At 40.8% G+C, this 17,648-nt stretch overlaps 1 protein-coding gene across 1 annotated transcript in view; it reads left to right on the forward strand.

The window, feature by feature from the left end:
* The window catches only part of LOC139341611 (AT-rich interactive domain-containing protein 5B-like), a 73,945-nt gene that overhangs the window by 13,708 nt on the left and 42,589 nt on the right, over positions 1–17,648 (forward strand). The gene's annotated exons all lie outside the window — the stretch shown is intronic.

Genomic DNA, 17,648 nt, shown 5'->3' on the forward strand with positions numbered 1-17,648 from the left:
TTGTTATCACAGAGCCTGGCTATCTGTTTCCCCCCATTTCCACTCCTTGTATCAAGCTAAGCTAACTGGCGGTAGCTTCATATTTACTGTACAAACATAACCGTGGTATGGATATTCTTATCTACATCTCTGCAAAACAGCAAAAATGCTGCTCTATTTGTGTAACGCATTGCCTTGTGATCTTGTGAGGACATTTAATTGTATTAAACATACTGAATAAAAAACATTTAATTGAGTTACAGTTTCCCACATATAGTATTCCAAGCCAAGAGGACAGCGGTAACATACTGTCCTCTTTGTATTTCACAGTCCTTACATAACCTGTAATGCAATTCACTTAATCAGGTAATGCAAACTTTCCACTCAGTTTATCTTGTATTGAAGTGAGCATTAGAACTTCTTTTTACAGTTCAATCCACCGGGGATGGCTTGCCAGGGAAGTTTACATTCTGCCCCTCTATCTCTCCCCAGAGAACTGGCCTGATTCTTTTTTTTCATTGCTGCCTGCTGAAATTGGTTTCTGGTTGTATACTAGGAGGCCCAGCTGTATCTGCTGATACAGTTTGTTAGCTTGTGCTGGGAGAAACACAGAGTTGTAGAAGGAAGATGATAAAAAATGTAAAAGATTCCCCCCATTACAAAATAGCTCAATAGGTTTCCTGTCTTGTTCTTCTTCAGTTCAAGCCTTCAGTGCAGAAGCCAGCGAGCTGATTGTGAGTTGAGATGTTGTGGAGGATTATGCAATGTCATAGCCCGTGACTCCTGCATTCAGAGAACATAGATGGTGTTCCTGACTCCTGGCCTCACCTTTGGTATCATCTGTAGCTGGTTCATCCCTCAGTGCTGCGAGGATCAGGGCTCTGAAAAAATATCCCGACAAAAAAAGGAAACCATGCAGGTGGAAAAAATATGCAGTGTGTTGCAAAAATAGCCACCTCTCCCCTTGATTTTTTAAAATATAATTTGTGCTGCGGCACCTTTTCAAAACTAAATTAAACCATAACATTACAAAAACAGTATAATGGTTTTATTGTTGTTGTTATCTCTGACAAATATTTAGGATACTGAGTGCCCCCTGTGGTGCTGCATATTCAAGTCTTTGACCCAACAAACGTATACAGTGAACCACACGAGTCAAGGCAGCATAATTTGAGCATTTTCATGGAATATTCTGTTAGCGATGGTAATGAAGGTCAGTTGTTATTATTATTCAAGGAAAGGAAAATGCCCATCATGCATCTGTTTGCTGTATGAAAAGCTACAAATAGTGTGCATTGATGTTTTCCATCCTGTATCTCCATCAATGGCCAGAGTAAAGTTTGGCATGAATGAAAATGCACTTTGTTGGGAGTTGTATGCATAAAAAGAGAAACATTATAGATTTTCCTAAAACCCATATTACCTGACCTTCATGACTGTGCACGCTGTGTATTTTAAGTTAAGTACATTACATTGCATACATTTGGCAGGCACTTCTGTCCAGAGCGACTTCTATTTATTTCCATATGCATGCGTCAGGAGCAGTTATGGGTGCAGTGTCTTGCTCAAGGACACATGAATGTTTGGACAGAAGGAGCCAGAGATGAAACCACCAACCCCACGATAAATGGCTGACCTTCTCTACCAACTGAGCTGTAAAATTGCTTTAAAATATTTTTTTCTCAGCTGTGAGCAGCTCGATTTCCTTTTGTGATCTGCATTGTGGGACAATTGTGCACGTTGCCAGCACACTCAAAAATCTGGTTTTTACTGACCCTTTTTGTGTGTATTTAATCATTTTTCCAGTGTGAACACGCTTTATACTCAGAACTGGCTTAGAATTAGTGTGTCGTCTGGAATTGGGACACGCTAATTCGTCACTTTATGCGATCAGAGCTAAATGCACATTGATTGAGCTGGAAGGTGCAGAAGGCCAGGGAGACACAGACAGATATCACTGTATTTCAAGATTCTTTACAGCCTCCCCGCTCCGGCATAGCACCACTGTATTTCCCTCCGATGCAACATCTGATCTGTATGCCAGGCCTGGCACATACAGCCGAGCTGATATCCCGACAATATTTCAGTCGGAACATTTCAATTTGATGTAGAGGGTAGATTCTGTCCCTTTTCAGAGACTGTTCAGAGCGTCTCAGAATGCTTATACGGGTAGGAACTGGTGATAAGGAAACAGACAGATGCTGTCTTCTCATGGTTGATTTGTCTTGGTGACAATACAGAACAATATTTGGGACTTTGACTCACTATCACACATGAAAATGTTTTATGTTTCGACTAGAACGTGGGAAGGAGTAAGCGGTTTCTTGGAAAAGATAAACAGAGCGCGTCGTGGTGTTACGAGAGTAATGGCATGTTGTGACTCTGACAGAGAAAGAATGCTTCTGTAAGACACACCACACTGTACTCCTCCATTCAGAATATGTGGCAGATTGTATCGTTTGCACTTGTTTGCTTTCCGCCCCTCAAACATATTTGCTTCCCCTTCTGCTTTTTCCGCAGAACTAATTCTACAAACTGTCCAAAATCCCTTTTGAAGTAATTTAATGGAGTGTTTGTATTGATTATGTGCTTCTCTCATCCCCCCTCCCTTCCCTCTCTCCCTCCTCCTCTGGTATGTTTTTTTTTTCCCTTTTTGGTGGTGTTGGGCGAGGGGGTGGGTGAGTTTATGGCAGTATCTTCTTCATTATGCTCAGACCTGTAGGAGAGAGAATCACAAGCTGTTTTTCCTCACCGATGTGCTCATATCATTAATTCACTTCTGACTGGCCGGAAGCCAAAGAATTCTAAATCTGTAAGCAGTAAATTGTGTGCCGGGGTGGAAAAATCTATTAGATGTTTGAGCATGCCTCGAATTTGAATGGGAGAAAGAGAGAGAAAGACACACTGTGCGAGAGAGAGAGAGAGAGAGAGAGAGAGAGACCACCCAACACCCGAGCCATATCCTGTTATGGCTCACACCGTAATCAAATTCAGCTTCTTTGGATAGCTATATTCATTAATAATTTGTGTTATTTTATTTCTGGAATGTCACATAATGTGTTTTCCGACTTGGGCGGGGGGTGGGGTGGGGGTGGGGGGGGTTGACGGCTGGTGCATGGTTTAACAATGAGAATGGCCTCAGAGGAAATGAAGAGCTAGGTCTCTCCATTACAACAGTTGTGTCTCTCTTCTCTCCATTAGTCAGGTCTGGAACAACAGAGATGCTATTGATGTGACCTCTGCCAGGCATCTTAAGTAGACGGAAAGGGAGCAAGGTTCTCTCTGAGACACATTTCCTGATAGATTTGTTTCAGATGAAATTATTATTTGTCATGATTTGTTATGAAAGGGCTTAAAAACCACATGGATCAGGAGGTTTTTATGTGCGATTTGTGTTGATTGAAGAACATTTGCTTTCTTTTCTTAAACAAATTGCCTGCCAGTTCCAGTTACACTCTGACTCACGCTTAAGTGTTACCCAACCAGCAGCCTTTCTGGAGAGATTTCTATATCCGTCGTTGTCAAAATGATGCTCATTTCAAGTATTACGGCAACATTAATATTTCAGGGCAGCACTGCCTTTTGTACACGTCTCCCTGATTTGCTTGTTTCTTCCTGACAGTTTCACATTCTGCCTTCAGACAGATAAGATATGGGTGATTCTGTGCTGCTCAGTAGGCTTTCTAGACATCACAGATTGTACAATTAATAACTTTGCATATTTCATGAGCAGCAGTCCATCTGCTTTATGAATGCCTGTGAAACTGTCCTCTTCTGGATGCCCTGTTGTGCCTATCAAAAGTACCCAGGATCAAAGAAGAACACGTATCGTGAAAAGAATGTGAACAGCGGTGGATTGCGCATATTTGAGGCACTTTTTTGTGTTTCTTAATTATATGCTTCATACTTCTGCTTCACTGCAATTCTGAAGGAAATATTGCAAGTTTTAGTTACTTCACAGATGAAGACATGACATACCATCATATGAGTTTATGAAACGTGGTGCATTTTTACTTATTAAGTAGGAATTGTGGGAGGAAAATAAGTAGTAGTAAAAATGTTAAAATTAGCTCAGTGTCAACCAGCTACAGCGGTAAAATGACACTTATACATTAATGCATCAGTGATAATAACCCAATAACATAAGTGTGTACTCATAGCTCCTATGAGTACTGAGTAGGCTTGTGAGTACTTTTAATTGTGATACTTTAAGTGCATTCTGCTAATAAACACTCAATGCACACTTTCACTGAAGTGACACTTCCAAAGATCCAGTTCAGTCTCTTGGAACTCAATTTTTTCACGCTTTATGGTTACATGATTAGATGGGACTGAACTGTGTACGTGGATAATAATAACTCCAATACTGCAGTAGGAGATTGTGCGTGAACACATGATCCCTCACATTAAATACCCTTTTAATTCTACCTTAGCTTTGCAGTGTTGGAAAAACACTTTCAGTCAGACCTTAGCCAAGGTAAAAATAACTCTCACTGCTGATTGCAGATCAGCTTCTCAACATCCACTTAATATCTGTCATAATCTGTAAGGCAGAACTGATGCAAGAGGGTCACAGAGCCAGGCTGCAGGATATATAGACTGTAGTACACAGTATGGAAGATAGACTTCCAGCCTTGAAGGAATAACATAGTGTTCATTTCACAGCAGAGAGGTAATGCATTTTACCCACATTGAAAGGTAATTGCAATGGGGGCTTTGATAGATTCCAGACCTTTGGTGAGAGCAGTGTGTGTGCGTGTGTGCACATGTGTGTGCTGCATTCTCACACATGCTTGCTTGGGTACATAACTGCTCTTAATGCTTTTATTAAGCCAAAGAAACACAAATGACGTAATTTGTATTTGTAAAACATCTCGGTGCAGATGGTGTAATGTATTTTGGTTTCTTTGATATATTGACTGCCAGAGGAGCTGGAAGGAGCGCCTTGGCTGCAAACAATAGATCATTGATGCCTCTCTGTCCTCTTTCTCAACCTGTCAGTCCATTTCCTTGTTATGTACTGGCCTGAGGAGCACTTGGCAAAATGAGAGGCATTCAGCCAGCCTTGTTTTTCCCCGTGATTTCCCCCTCAGCCATAACTCAGGGAAAGCTGTTGTTTCATTCGATGTGTCAGAGGATAATATCTAAAGTTAACAACAGCCCAGTCACAGAATCTCTATGTTCCAGTGTTGTAGGTGAAACTTTAATTCATTGAATGTGAGAAAGAACAGCTGAGTGGTTGCAGGGCTCCACGGAGATAAAGCTGGATAAATAGTAAACTAAGCTGATATTTCAGTACTTGGCTTTCATGAAGCGCAATTCCAGGATTCAGATTCCAGGAAGGTTTTTGACCATTTATCGCTTCTGTCTCATGTATTACAAACACACACATGTTGCCAGTCGTCACTATGACTTCTTAGACAAAAGGAGCCAAATCATTTCTATGATTCATGTTGTTGTCTCCTCTCACTGCGTTATTATACAGTATACAAAATACATAACAGTTCACGGACGGTTTCAAATAAACAGAGAGAAGCACATAAAAATATCTCCCTCTGTCATTTTCAACTCATATTGGACTTGTTTCATTGCGAGCGGTTGTAAAACCCACAGCAATATTACAGAGAGGAATAAAAAGCAGTTTTTGGCTTGAGTGACCAGTGAACATAAACTTGTTATCGGAGCAAGTAGATATTCTCCATTGAAGTTCTTATCTCTCCTGTGCAATGTGTGACAAGCAGCTACAAACACTGTATTATATGTGCTGCATTACTCTGATTGCAGCTCTGTTGGTAAAGCGGAGGCTTGCCACATCACAGGTCGTGTTCTGTAATCTGGAATGAACGAGTTTAAAGCCAAACTCGAAACAGAAATTACCTGCTTGTTTAGCCAGACGCTGTGTATGTCACATGAATAACCCAGCAGTCTTGTGAAAACAGTTTGTGTGCAGGAGCGAGCTGGGGAGCTTCAAACGGGGATCATTAGGGCTTGTGGAGAGAAAACAATTGTTAGCGGTTGTTATTTTCTTCTCTTTTTTTTGTGGTGCTCTTAGAATGTGTAATCACGACTAATTGCACACCAAAATATGCAAGAGAAAATCCTACAGTTTGCCTTTCTGGGATTTGCTTTTGTATCTTCAATACGCTTGATACCAATGTCAGCACATAAACAAGAAATCTGAACAGATGGCACTGGTTTTTAATGACATATTGCTATCTGTAAAGTCTCCCTCTAAGCCACAGACTAAAACGTCTCCCCTCGGGGAGCGCACCGCTCTAGTTGTTATCATCCGCTGCTAATGTCACTCTTTTCTTTGCCACATTGTCAAGTCCTCCAGCTAAATAAATGCGATGTAAATTGAGTATTGTGCTGGATGTAATTATTGAAAAGGGTTCCAGTTGGCTTAACTCAACGGGCTGTTTATTTAAAGCCTTCCTCCTCCGTACAGATCTGATGATAGAGAGAGAGAGAGACAGGGAGAAAGAGAGGTTCTTATATAATGACAGGAATTCACAATAGAGCCATTTTGAATGACAACCCCCCCAAACATCTCCAACAAATACACCCCCCCTCCCTTTCTCATTATAGTTTTACCATTGGCAAACATGCCTGTCCCAAATAGCCTCTAGTATAATTCTTTTTCCCCCTCCTGCTCTTTTTTTTCTTCATTCTTATACTGAAAACATATTAAATCATGTTTCCTTTTACAGTGTACGCCCAGAGAAATAAGTCTGAGTTGATAATGAGGGGCCCTTCTTTGAGGAAATACACACGGCAACTTTGATCTAGAATGGCATGTAATTCCTTGCCTGACCCAATTCCCAATCTCCTGATAAGATGTTTTTTTTTTCTTCCTCTCTTCCTTCTTTGCTCTAACCTTCCCGCAGAACTCACTCAAATGGGAACTTGCTGTCCCATTAAAGATACATTTAAAGCCAAACATGTCATCCATTTCATTCTGCAGGAGGGAGGGTATGTGAGGCTGAAAGTGCTGTCTGCTTCAGGCTGAGCCGAGGAAACTCTGCGTATCCCTCTTTCTCTCTGTCGGTGACAACCTCTGAGATCTCTGATCACAGCTGCTCAATTGAGTTTGTGTCGGACAGGGCTGCGTGACAAATGAGAGTGGCCGTCATAGTAGATAGAGTATCATCACCTGGGTGTAAAAGCTTTTAGGCTCGTTTTGAGGAGAGGCAAAGAGACATGGAGAGGGGTTCCACTTGTTTGTGCAGTGGAAAGGCAGCTGTATTTCTGCAACCAAAGATAGTTGATTAAATTTGCTCCCTGTGGTATTTGCACATTTCGGGTTCTTGCAGAGCAGCTTGTTTTTACCCTCTGAATTGACTGCGCCATAAGTGGATTGACCCTCAAAACCCAGCAGTAGTCTTTCATTAGTCAGGATGCAGCCAGGGACCAGACAGCGAACAGTGTTTAGGGCCAATCCATCACGACACAAAAGGGGACCAACATGGCACAAACTTGTCTTCCTCATCTTAAGCGACAACGTGGCCTTTGACATTGTAGTAATCATGGTTTCAACTTTTCCTCCTCGTGAGTTTGATCATTCTGAGGGGCCAAAGCGACATATAATTTCCAAAAAAGGGCCCCTTTGGAGCTTTGCGATAGCTCATTTGTTACGAGGCCCCTGTTGTTTTTTGATAGTCAAAAGAACCAATTTGGGTTTTTGACAAGGAGCCCCTCTGAATAATTCCTTCATGTATTACAGGACCTATTAAATGCAAACTTTTCAATCTGGCAATCAATAAGGCAGGCAGCTTTCCCTGGCCCCGTGCCAGACACATTAGGGCTGCGAGCGATGGTTGCTAGGGAGCTGAGCCTGCTCAGGGGAAAGAATGTTTAATGTAATAGAATCACATAAATCAACTGGAGGAAAGTGCTCGTGTTGTTTCTTCTTCTCTTCTCTTCTCTTCTCTTCTCTTCTCTTCTCTTCTCTTCTCTTCTCTTCTCTTCTCTTCTCTTCTCTTCTCTGTTTAACTGAAAACATTTAATATGGGTGTGTGTTTTTGAAAATGTGGTACAGCCCCCCCCTCCTTGTCAACCGCAAGAACATCTGGGATGGAATTAAGCTGAGGGAAGTTGAATTTTCTCTGTGTTTATATGTGTGTGTACAGATCTTATGAGTGTTACAACCAGTGCGTGTTTGCGTGTGTGTGCGTGTGTGCGCGCTTGTTTTTGTATGCATAGCTGTGTGTCCTCAATCCTTGTGCACACTTGAATAAATTGAGGTGAAAATTATATAAATGTTTCTTCTTTTTTTTTCTTTTTCTTTGTCACAGGCCACTGCCCCACCCTGCTGAAATGAATGAGGCACTTTAGTGCTTTACTATAATTAAGAACAGGAGCCAGCATGCATGGAGGGCTCTCTTTCTCTCTCTTTCGATGTATTACTCTCTCTGTGTGTTACTCTACCTCTCTCAGCCCTCTGTGTAGTTTCAATAGAACATTTCCTCTGGGTGTTAGTGGCCTTTTGTGGGAATATGATTATCTTTGAAGAATTAGCGCACAGACATGGCCTGTGAATGTAAAAGCCTGATATCTCTTAAAGTCATGCTCCACCCATTGCATCTGATAAGATGTTCTTTTTATTGTCATTTGCTGCTGATGTGATGAGCTTGAATTCATCAGGGGTGCAACTGATTCACCTCGACAGAAACTTCTCGAACCAGTCCTCCAGTTAGAGCCACTTCTCCGCGTTCCATTTTTATACATATCATTGAAATGAATGTTTGGAACATACTGAGTTGAAAAATGAGCCGCAAAGAAGTGAAAAGTGCTGCTGAGTAGTTTCTATGGATGCTTGACACAGTCTCTTTAACCATCACGAGCTGCAGTGGTGTCATTGTCACAAAATCCCGTTGTTTGAATGAACAGAACAGTCTAATGTTATCACTTCAAAAAGTTCATATGTCAAATATGCCAACAAACAGTTTTAATTCGAATGCGCGCTCCTCTTTTAGCTCTGTTTTTGGTCTTCACCAAGTCCTGAGAAAAAATATGTGGCTCTTTAGCTGCTAAATGCTAATGCTAATGTTCAACAGATGGTCCGTGGCTGCCTATGTCTGCCATTTGGTGCTGAGCAGGTAGCATACAGTGGGTTTTTAGAGCTTTTTTTCTGAAAACTGCATCTCACTCCTGCTGAAATTATTCTATATTGCGCATAGCCATTTGATATAATGTCAAAATATTAATTGCAGATTGATCATTCATTTGATATTTTAATATGTGATATATTGCATGCGTTTGCCATATCATGATACATCAATAAAGGAAAAAAGCATCTTAAGGAGATAATACTTTATGGGGGGGGGTACACAGACAGAATAATAATAATATTGTGACATTGATGTCATCCATATCACCTGGTGCCATTTGATCATCAAAAGATGTAGTTTAGGTGGAGTAAAACGCTGAAGGCTGAGCATGTGTTGTGTACATTGTGTACATTTGTGTGTGAGAGCGCAGATTGCGGCTGATATGATGAGCGGAGGAAAGGCAAGTCATTGTCTGTGACTGATGTGATGTTGATGACAGACGGCCACTGAGTCATTTGCAAACACAGTATGTTATTCAATGCAGATCCATTAAATAAATGTTAAATATTATTCCAATTCTGCTCCCTTTGAACAAAGCGAGCTGAGTGTTAGTGACACGCTGGGTGATGATCGCTTTGCTTTGTTTTACTCTGATACAGTGATTTATTGATGCCACATCCCCCGCATAATTAATGTGATTTTGTTTACAGTACAGACTAGCTTGTAATTAGCAAAATGTTCTTGCACATTTTGTTTTATCTGCGACAGTGTAGTCATTCACAGATTGGACAAGCGATGAATCATGCAAATGAATGGATTCCATTGTTTCATGCAATTCTCTCTTCGTAGGAAACACAAGGTTGCCACAAGTGAAAATGTGACGCCCCCCCCCCACACGCATCATTTCCATTTGGTGTCATTGACAGATGCTGTTCCCTCTTTATTTGGTTAGGTTTCAATAACATGAAACCAAAAGCCAGATCGGGCGCCTGCTGCTGCTTATATGGCCCCCTCTCAGTGTCATGTCCCCTCATTGAGAAGTGAGAGAAAGAGAGAGAAGGCGGATGAATCAGAGATGTGTTATATATTATGAGAAGAGGCTAAATGGAAACAGGGCAACCTCGCAGATCAATACAGAGCAGAGAGCAGAGAGCCTGCAGGATGGAGTGAGAATACCAAACAAAAAGCTTCCCCTCTCCACTCTTTCTCTCACCTCTCTCCCCTTCTTCTTCACTATTACCTCCTGCCTGTTTTTTAAAGCTTTTAGACTTGTTTTGGTGTTAAAAAAAGCAAAAACTCCCCCCCGCCCCCCGTCAAATATGAAAGTGACATTATTGGCTATGGCTTACATGCCTTGCCATTTCTCGCCAACCCCACAAAAGCAGCAGGGGGATCCAGTAAATTCCTTGGCCGAGCAGATAATGTGGAAATGTTGACAACAGCAAATTTGAGCCGAGTGAGTGATTTAAGGACTACAGCGGGTGACAGAGAGCATGTGAGTAATGGTTTTCAGCTTTTTCCTGCTCGTCTGTGACAAGAGAAATGAGCACACTTGCCTGAGAGATCTTGTCAGAGCTTGTGGGCAGTTTGAATATTTTTAAGCTTGGTTGAATGTAAATGACACAGTTTACATGAGTCACATTTGGGTTTTAATTAGCCAGCGCAGATCTGCTTTTAACTGTCAGCAGCCCTCATATTACGACTCGTTTTATTCCCAGCTTCCACAGAAATCCTCCAATAAAAAGCTCTCAGAGATGCAGCAGTAGATCACCCTTTTTATTTTCCCGGTTTGAAATTCAATGATATCAATGATGTTTCATCTAACGTCGCAATAGCTATTCATCCAGTGGAGCAGCTGCTTCAACCACAACTAATGAGTTTCATGTCGTATGCGGCATTTCAGAGATTTTGATTACGACAAGTAATTTATCATGCTTGTTGTGGAAGAGAAGCAGAAATTTTTCCTTTGGTGTAATTGCAGAAAATATTCTTTAATTCTTTCTGGTATAATGCAGTGTCAGAGCTTGTTCCCATCATATTTATTTCTACTCCTGTTTCTCTCATATACTGTGGGGCTGCAGTGCACTACAGTCTCCTCTTTTGCCTTTTTACTAAGCGTTTTTCCTCAAAGGAAGAGCTGGTCCGCTGGAATATTTCCCCCCACAAGGTTCAAATCCATCCTGTGTAGTTAAATATAATTTTGTCATATTTATGAACCAAATATAGTGCACATATATTACCGCATGTTGCTTTTACTGTGCTGGAGTAGAGTGAGATCTGTATTTTACTGTGCAGAGTGTCTCATGACAGCTACTGTAGCTAATGACTTTCCCAGTCTGCTGTGGGCTGCTGGAGTGTCGCTTACAGTGTACTGTGATACACTAATGCAATATTTGTGTATTTTTTTTATCGACTGTGTTGCTGCTTTTACCCGTTTTAGTGCATTAACTAGGAATCTGCTGTGAATCTCTCCCTAAACATGCTCCACCAGACATTTAGCCAGCTCAAACTAAGAACAGGATGAGCTTGACTAAATATGATAAAAGCAGGAAGAATAATAGAAATATGGCAGAAAAAATGAACACTATCAGAATGAAACCACCTGAAAAGAGGAAAGAACGTCTAAAACTTGTTGGTGTAGCAACATTTTTCAAGATGGCAGACTCCAGCAGCGCCAACACACCTTCCTTTTTGAGTCATCAGGTTATATTGAGTCAATCAATTGTTCTGTCATTTGCCTGTTTTGTCTGACCAAGTTCAAAGATATTCAATCACAAGAAAAGCAGCAAATTCTTACATTTGAGAAGCTGGAAACTGGTGTTTGCTCATTAAGTCACTTCAGCAATTAATCATCAAAATAGTCGACAGCTGATTTTCTGTTCAGCACTAGTTTCATTTCACATCAGGGCAGCAAGAAAATCAAAATCATCTTATCAAGACGTAAAACCTGCTGAAATGCTTTAGTGAGCGATTTGTCTGATTTGAAATACGATGATGTGTTCAGGGCAAATCCAACGTCCAAGATGTCCAAGAAAGAGAAAGTCAGCTGCTAAATCGTGAGTGATTTTGAGCGGGAGACAGGCAGGAAGCAGACACAGATGTTGCAAAATGGATGATATGAATTTCATCATGTTTTGCATTAAAAACTTGCTGTTTGGCAGACGACTCTCAAATTTCCCTGTTTCCTCAAACATCAAAGAAGGAATTTCACTCATTTTCTGTGATGGATTATCAAATGTATTATTAGCAACTTTAAAGTCTCTGCAAATTGATTTTCATACTGTTCCGAATAGAAAACAGTGGCTGCCTGGAAGCCAGGAAATCAATGCAATCAAGTGTAGCTGTGAGAAAAAGCGCAGCTCGGAAAAAGAAGTCTTTTTTTCTGCTGTACAGTTGTTTTATTTCACATCTTTAAATCAATAAGTATAAAATAAAAGCTCTACACTGTAACTACTCCTTTTCCACTGTTAGTACTTTGCGCCTCATCTCTGCTTGTAATGTTTTTGATTAAAAAGAGGTGCTGGAAGAATAATATTGCTGAGTGACAGATGTTTGTATGCTTTTGTCGTCAGAAAATCAACAGATAGAGTTCAGTTTCATATTTCATATGTGTGGCATCTTTCTTATCCCTTGTGTCATTACTCATAACAAAGCACAATCCTACAAAGCCACACCAGTGACAAACTATATTGATTCACCATAGAGTTTATTTAATGCCACCTTTGGTCAAAACATTGAAACACTGCTGTGTTGCTATGAATAAAGACAGGAAGTGCTGCCGTGTTGAACTTCTCTGTGACTGATGTAATTTATATGATGTCTGAGGCCACAGATGAGTTCAGCAGACCATCCATTTTATATAATTGTCTTCCAGACATCAGGGGTTGGATAGCTCAAACCTTAAGTTGAAACTTTCATTTTAATCATTGGTCCTGACCCCATTGCACAAGCAGTTCAATAATTTCTCGACTCTGGCTGCACTCATGTAATACTCGTGTCTGCAAATGGAGCCATTTGATTCCTGTTTGCATTTCAGCTTGCATATTACAAAACTGGTTCAGTCGCGCTTCTTTAATCTCGGGAATGTTAGTAAGATCAGCCCCATCCTGTCATCTCAAGACGCAGTGAAGCTCGTGCATTCCTTTGTCACATCCTAGTTACATTATTGCAATGCACTCCTTACTTGACTAACTCAGTCATCCTCCTAGTGTCTGCAGCTTTAACAAAGTTCTGCTGTCACACTCCTGAATAAGACTAGATGTGTAATATCACTCCTGCTTTTGCTTCTTTCATCCAGCCATCAGCACGTTTTTTCAAAATTGCTTTAATCTCTTTTTAGGCCTTGCATGGCAGAGCTCCAGTCGACAGTATTTTGTTGCAGGCGCCCTCCAATACCTGGTATTATCACTACTACGGCTACTCTAACAACAACAACAATTATGAAAGTTACACGTAGGAGCAGTGAAAACAAACCACAACAAAACTGATCAAGGTATTTTAGCTGGCTTTCTGACTAAGTGCAATCACATGGAGAACAAGCATTTCTATTTATGGCTCCCAAACTATGCACGAGTTTAGGAAACAGCGTGTCAGTGCTTTGAAATGACATTTGAAAACTCGCCTGTATAGAACACATTCTTCATCTTCTTATCGTGTTGTGTTGCTCTGATTATTTTAGATTTCTGTATCTATTCCTATTTTCTTCTTGTTGTATTGCTTTTTTGTAAACTATTGTGCTAATAGTGCTAATAAGGGGGTGCTCCAGCAATTTAGCATAGCACTTCCACAGATTTGGGGGACTCACAAGAGACAGGTTAAAAAAAAAGAACAGTCAAACAGTTGAAATATTCAGTATATCAACTAAACTCCATAATGTAACGTGATAGTATCTTTCATTAGCGCTCTCTTGGCTTGTAAACCCCCCTCTCTTATATGCTCCATGCCCCCCAGTTTGTACCACATGTTTCCTGTTAAAAATCTGCTCTGTGCAAGCCCAACATGAGATCCTGATGATGTCATAGTGATGTCATTGGGGTTATTCTTTTTGGAAAGCACCTCCAGAGTCACAGAAGACATTGTCCAAGTGTTTTCACAGGCTGAGTACTAAAATTAGCCTGCGCTCCTTTAAGTTGAATACATTTTTACAGAGTATGAGATGTGTAGTGCTAAATATTACACTTCACTGTCACTGTTCTTATCAGTTTACTGTATCGTGTTGTTTTAGAGTTTATTGAGTGCTGCTCTGACTGAGTGGTTATAATGTCCTGTAGAGCAGTTATGACCCTGACACTATTGTAGTTTATGAGGTCAGGAGCTTTACAGCATGTTCTGAAAATAATCTCCCACGCCACAGCTGTTTGATCAACACGCTGTGCTAGCACCAGGAGAGGACTGACAGACAGGAAGAGAAAATAGAAAAGAGATCCAGAGAGAGGGAAACAAATTGCATAATGTTCTCACATAATGTCTTCCAGCTCTCCAGTGATGCAGCCACAGCCCCAACCAATTAGAAAGCTTGCGCAAAGATAAGGACGTCCTTTATTTTGAAAGGTCGGGCTGTAAGAACAAAAGGAATTTTTAAAGTGTACGTGCACTCGATGTACATTACATGCACTAACACACACACACACACACCGACATGCATACTTTACAACGCCATTGTACAGTTATTAATGCCCTGCGGCTCGCTCTCCAAATTGAATCTAATCAAGTGAAATGCTGTGAGGGTCCTCGGGAGAAAGAGCAGGTCTGACGGTGACCGCTTACAATAAAATCCCTGACATTTGGAAACAAAGCCCGCTCTACCTCTGAGCTGTAATTGCATACGACAACTGCTGCAATCTTTGAATGTGTGTGTCTGCAGAGCCATATGCATGTATGCAGGAGGATGTGTGTTTATACATCTGTGGGCTCAGTGGTGACTATCTCTGCACAGGCTCTGTGTATGTGTATGTGTGTGCGTGCTGGTTGAATGGTTTTAATAATTTCTTTTGAAGTGGTTGTCACATTGGAGTACAGTGGAGCTAATTACGCTGATTGTCGGGAATGCAGCTGCTGTAAATATGTTATGAATGGTGTCCTTCCTGCCCAGTCCTGCTGAACGATTTGGTGATGCTATCAGCCTCCAGCTTGATAAAATAACACCAAAAAGTAGGAAAATGCATTTTTAAATAGACCTGTTAAAACTGGCTGTTTTGTGTTTAGAAAAGTGAAAAGCTCGCTAGTTAGCCGTCCCTGAAATATTAACTTACCAGCAGAAATTCCCCATGAATGTCATGTCCAAGGGCTTTGTAAAAGCAGGCAGGACATTGAATAATTCATGTAAAAATGTGCTTCATCAACTGTTGAACCGTGTAGTCGGCTTTGTAACTAGAAAAATATTAGCACTCTGCTTTGAAACAACACTCTGCTGAGAGCAAGTGAGTCCACAGAATGTGACATTGACTGAAGGAACAATGCAAATGCATAATTTGTCTGTGTATTATGATTTGGCCAATTTCAAGTCATTGTGCAGTGCTGTGCTGTATCGTATTACCTCTGCTGAGGTCATGTGCCATTTTATTATCACATTATCACCATAGTAGAAGATGAGAAACAACAGATTCTCAGGTAATACCCATCGGAGCCATGGAGACGCCATAATTGATCATTTTGTATTTTCCATCTTAAGTCACCTTATTTTCATTTTTCCATCGAATATAATCCAGTGGTTTCAGCTTCTCAAATGTCCATATTTATCCAGGTGTTCTGAGTCTTCTGTGATATTAAACTGAACAGTTTTGGGTTTTGGACTGATCTGACAGAACAAGACATTAAAATATGTCTGCTTGAAATCTTAATTATTATGGACCTGTTCTACATTTTCCCGATATTTTCTGAAACACGATGAACCAAATGTGAAAATCATTGACAGACTAATAGATAATGCCGATAATCACAAGCTGCAGACCTGTATTTTAATATGTAACACCCCTATTTGTCCTTGATATTACATACGTCAGGTCATACCATGTCGTCTCAGTGTTTCAGCTAATTTCCTTTCAGTGTTTATGGTGGGCAGGATCCAGACCTGTTTTATGGTGAGAGAGTTAAACATTGTAGGCAGGCAAAACTAATCCGCTGAACATAGATGTTCCACAGGATCCAAAACCCTCAAGAAAAGCCTCCTATAACTCCTCTATAACAGTTCAACATGTAATTGAGTGTGATCATATTCCTGTTTTGTGAGTGGCAGGAGATGTGTGGTGTTATAAATAAGCAGGCCTTCATAAAAAGTGTAATTTTAATCACTGTCAGTAACCTGGAGCCTTGACAGCTAAAGCTCTGTTATTTGCACATCCACATATAGAAGATACAGTAATGTACTATAAGAGGAGGTTTTTACAGGAGCTAAATAAAGAGGCTGCATTCAGTATAGTGCAGTGTATAGTGTGCTGGTTCAGCGTGTGTGTATTGTGTGTGTGTGTGTGTGTATTGTGTGCGTGTGTGTGTCTGTGTGTGTGTGTGTGTGTGTGTGTGTGTGTGTCGTATTATGCATGGGAAAATGCCATGATCAGATACTGTTAATAAATACAAAGAAAGTTCCAGAGTACTCAGTGTATTGTGCCAAGTCCCATATGACTTATCTTATTTTTTTAATTGTGTCAACACAAGCAAACGTTAGCATGATAACACACTGATTTAGTGGGTGTTCGCCAGGTGGAGCGCTGCACTGCTGTACCTAAGTAGACGTAGCTGTTGTTAATTTTGTTCTTACGTGGTTTAATATTAACAGCTTGACTAGTCTATCAGCAGAGTTGCCCGGGATTTATGGCCTCAGTCACCTCAGTCTGTACTTCCTGTCCAGAGCTTTTCCAAACAACGGAAGAGATTTCTCTGGCAGTGAGTTGTCACTGGTGATGAGTTATTAGTCAGACTTCGCACTGTTTGTGGAATATTAATTACGGCTGGAAACAACACACCCAACGTGACGGTAAAGTCTGCCTCGAATGGAAGGTTTAACTGCTTCCTGAGTAAAACAGCGAGCTTTGTTATCAACCAACTGTGCCAGATTACTGCTGTCAAACCTAAAGCATAATGGGGAACTGTAATGTGCACTCACACAGGTTGCATATAAGTGTTTGCTTTTCCTCATGAATTATTAGATATTTGATTTTTCCAGCAGGCATAAACAGATTCAGGCATTGAGATGGCTGTAGGGTAACAAAGCCAGCTGTCAGGAAGACATCCCTCCCAGCCAGGCCACGAATGGCCGCGCACAGATACATATATGCAAACACCCATTCACGCCCATCTTGTCTTAATTGATTTTCCGCCTTCAACTTGCTTGTTAAAAAACCTTGTCAGTCAAAGCCGCGAAGACCTGGAGCTGCACTCGACATTCCTCTTGGCGCCCCGACAGCAATTTCAAACATGAAGAACAACATAATGTATTTGCAGAGAACACATGACAGGGAGCCTTGTCAGTTTGGTCAAATGCATCACCACAAGGAAAGGGTTTGAAACTTTCATGAATACTATTTAAAGGTCACAATGAAACAGGAACGAGAGCATGTTGCTTCCTTAATGTGATGCATTTCCTGAAACACACACAGATATAATTGGCGAGGGATTTTGGAT

The sequence above is a fragment of the Chaetodon trifascialis genome, chromosome 13 (genome assembly GCF_039877785.1).
Source record: "Chaetodon trifascialis isolate fChaTrf1 chromosome 13, fChaTrf1.hap1, whole genome shotgun sequence".
NCBI classification, from domain to species: domain Eukaryota; kingdom Metazoa; phylum Chordata; class Actinopteri; order Chaetodontiformes; family Chaetodontidae; genus Chaetodon; species Chaetodon trifascialis.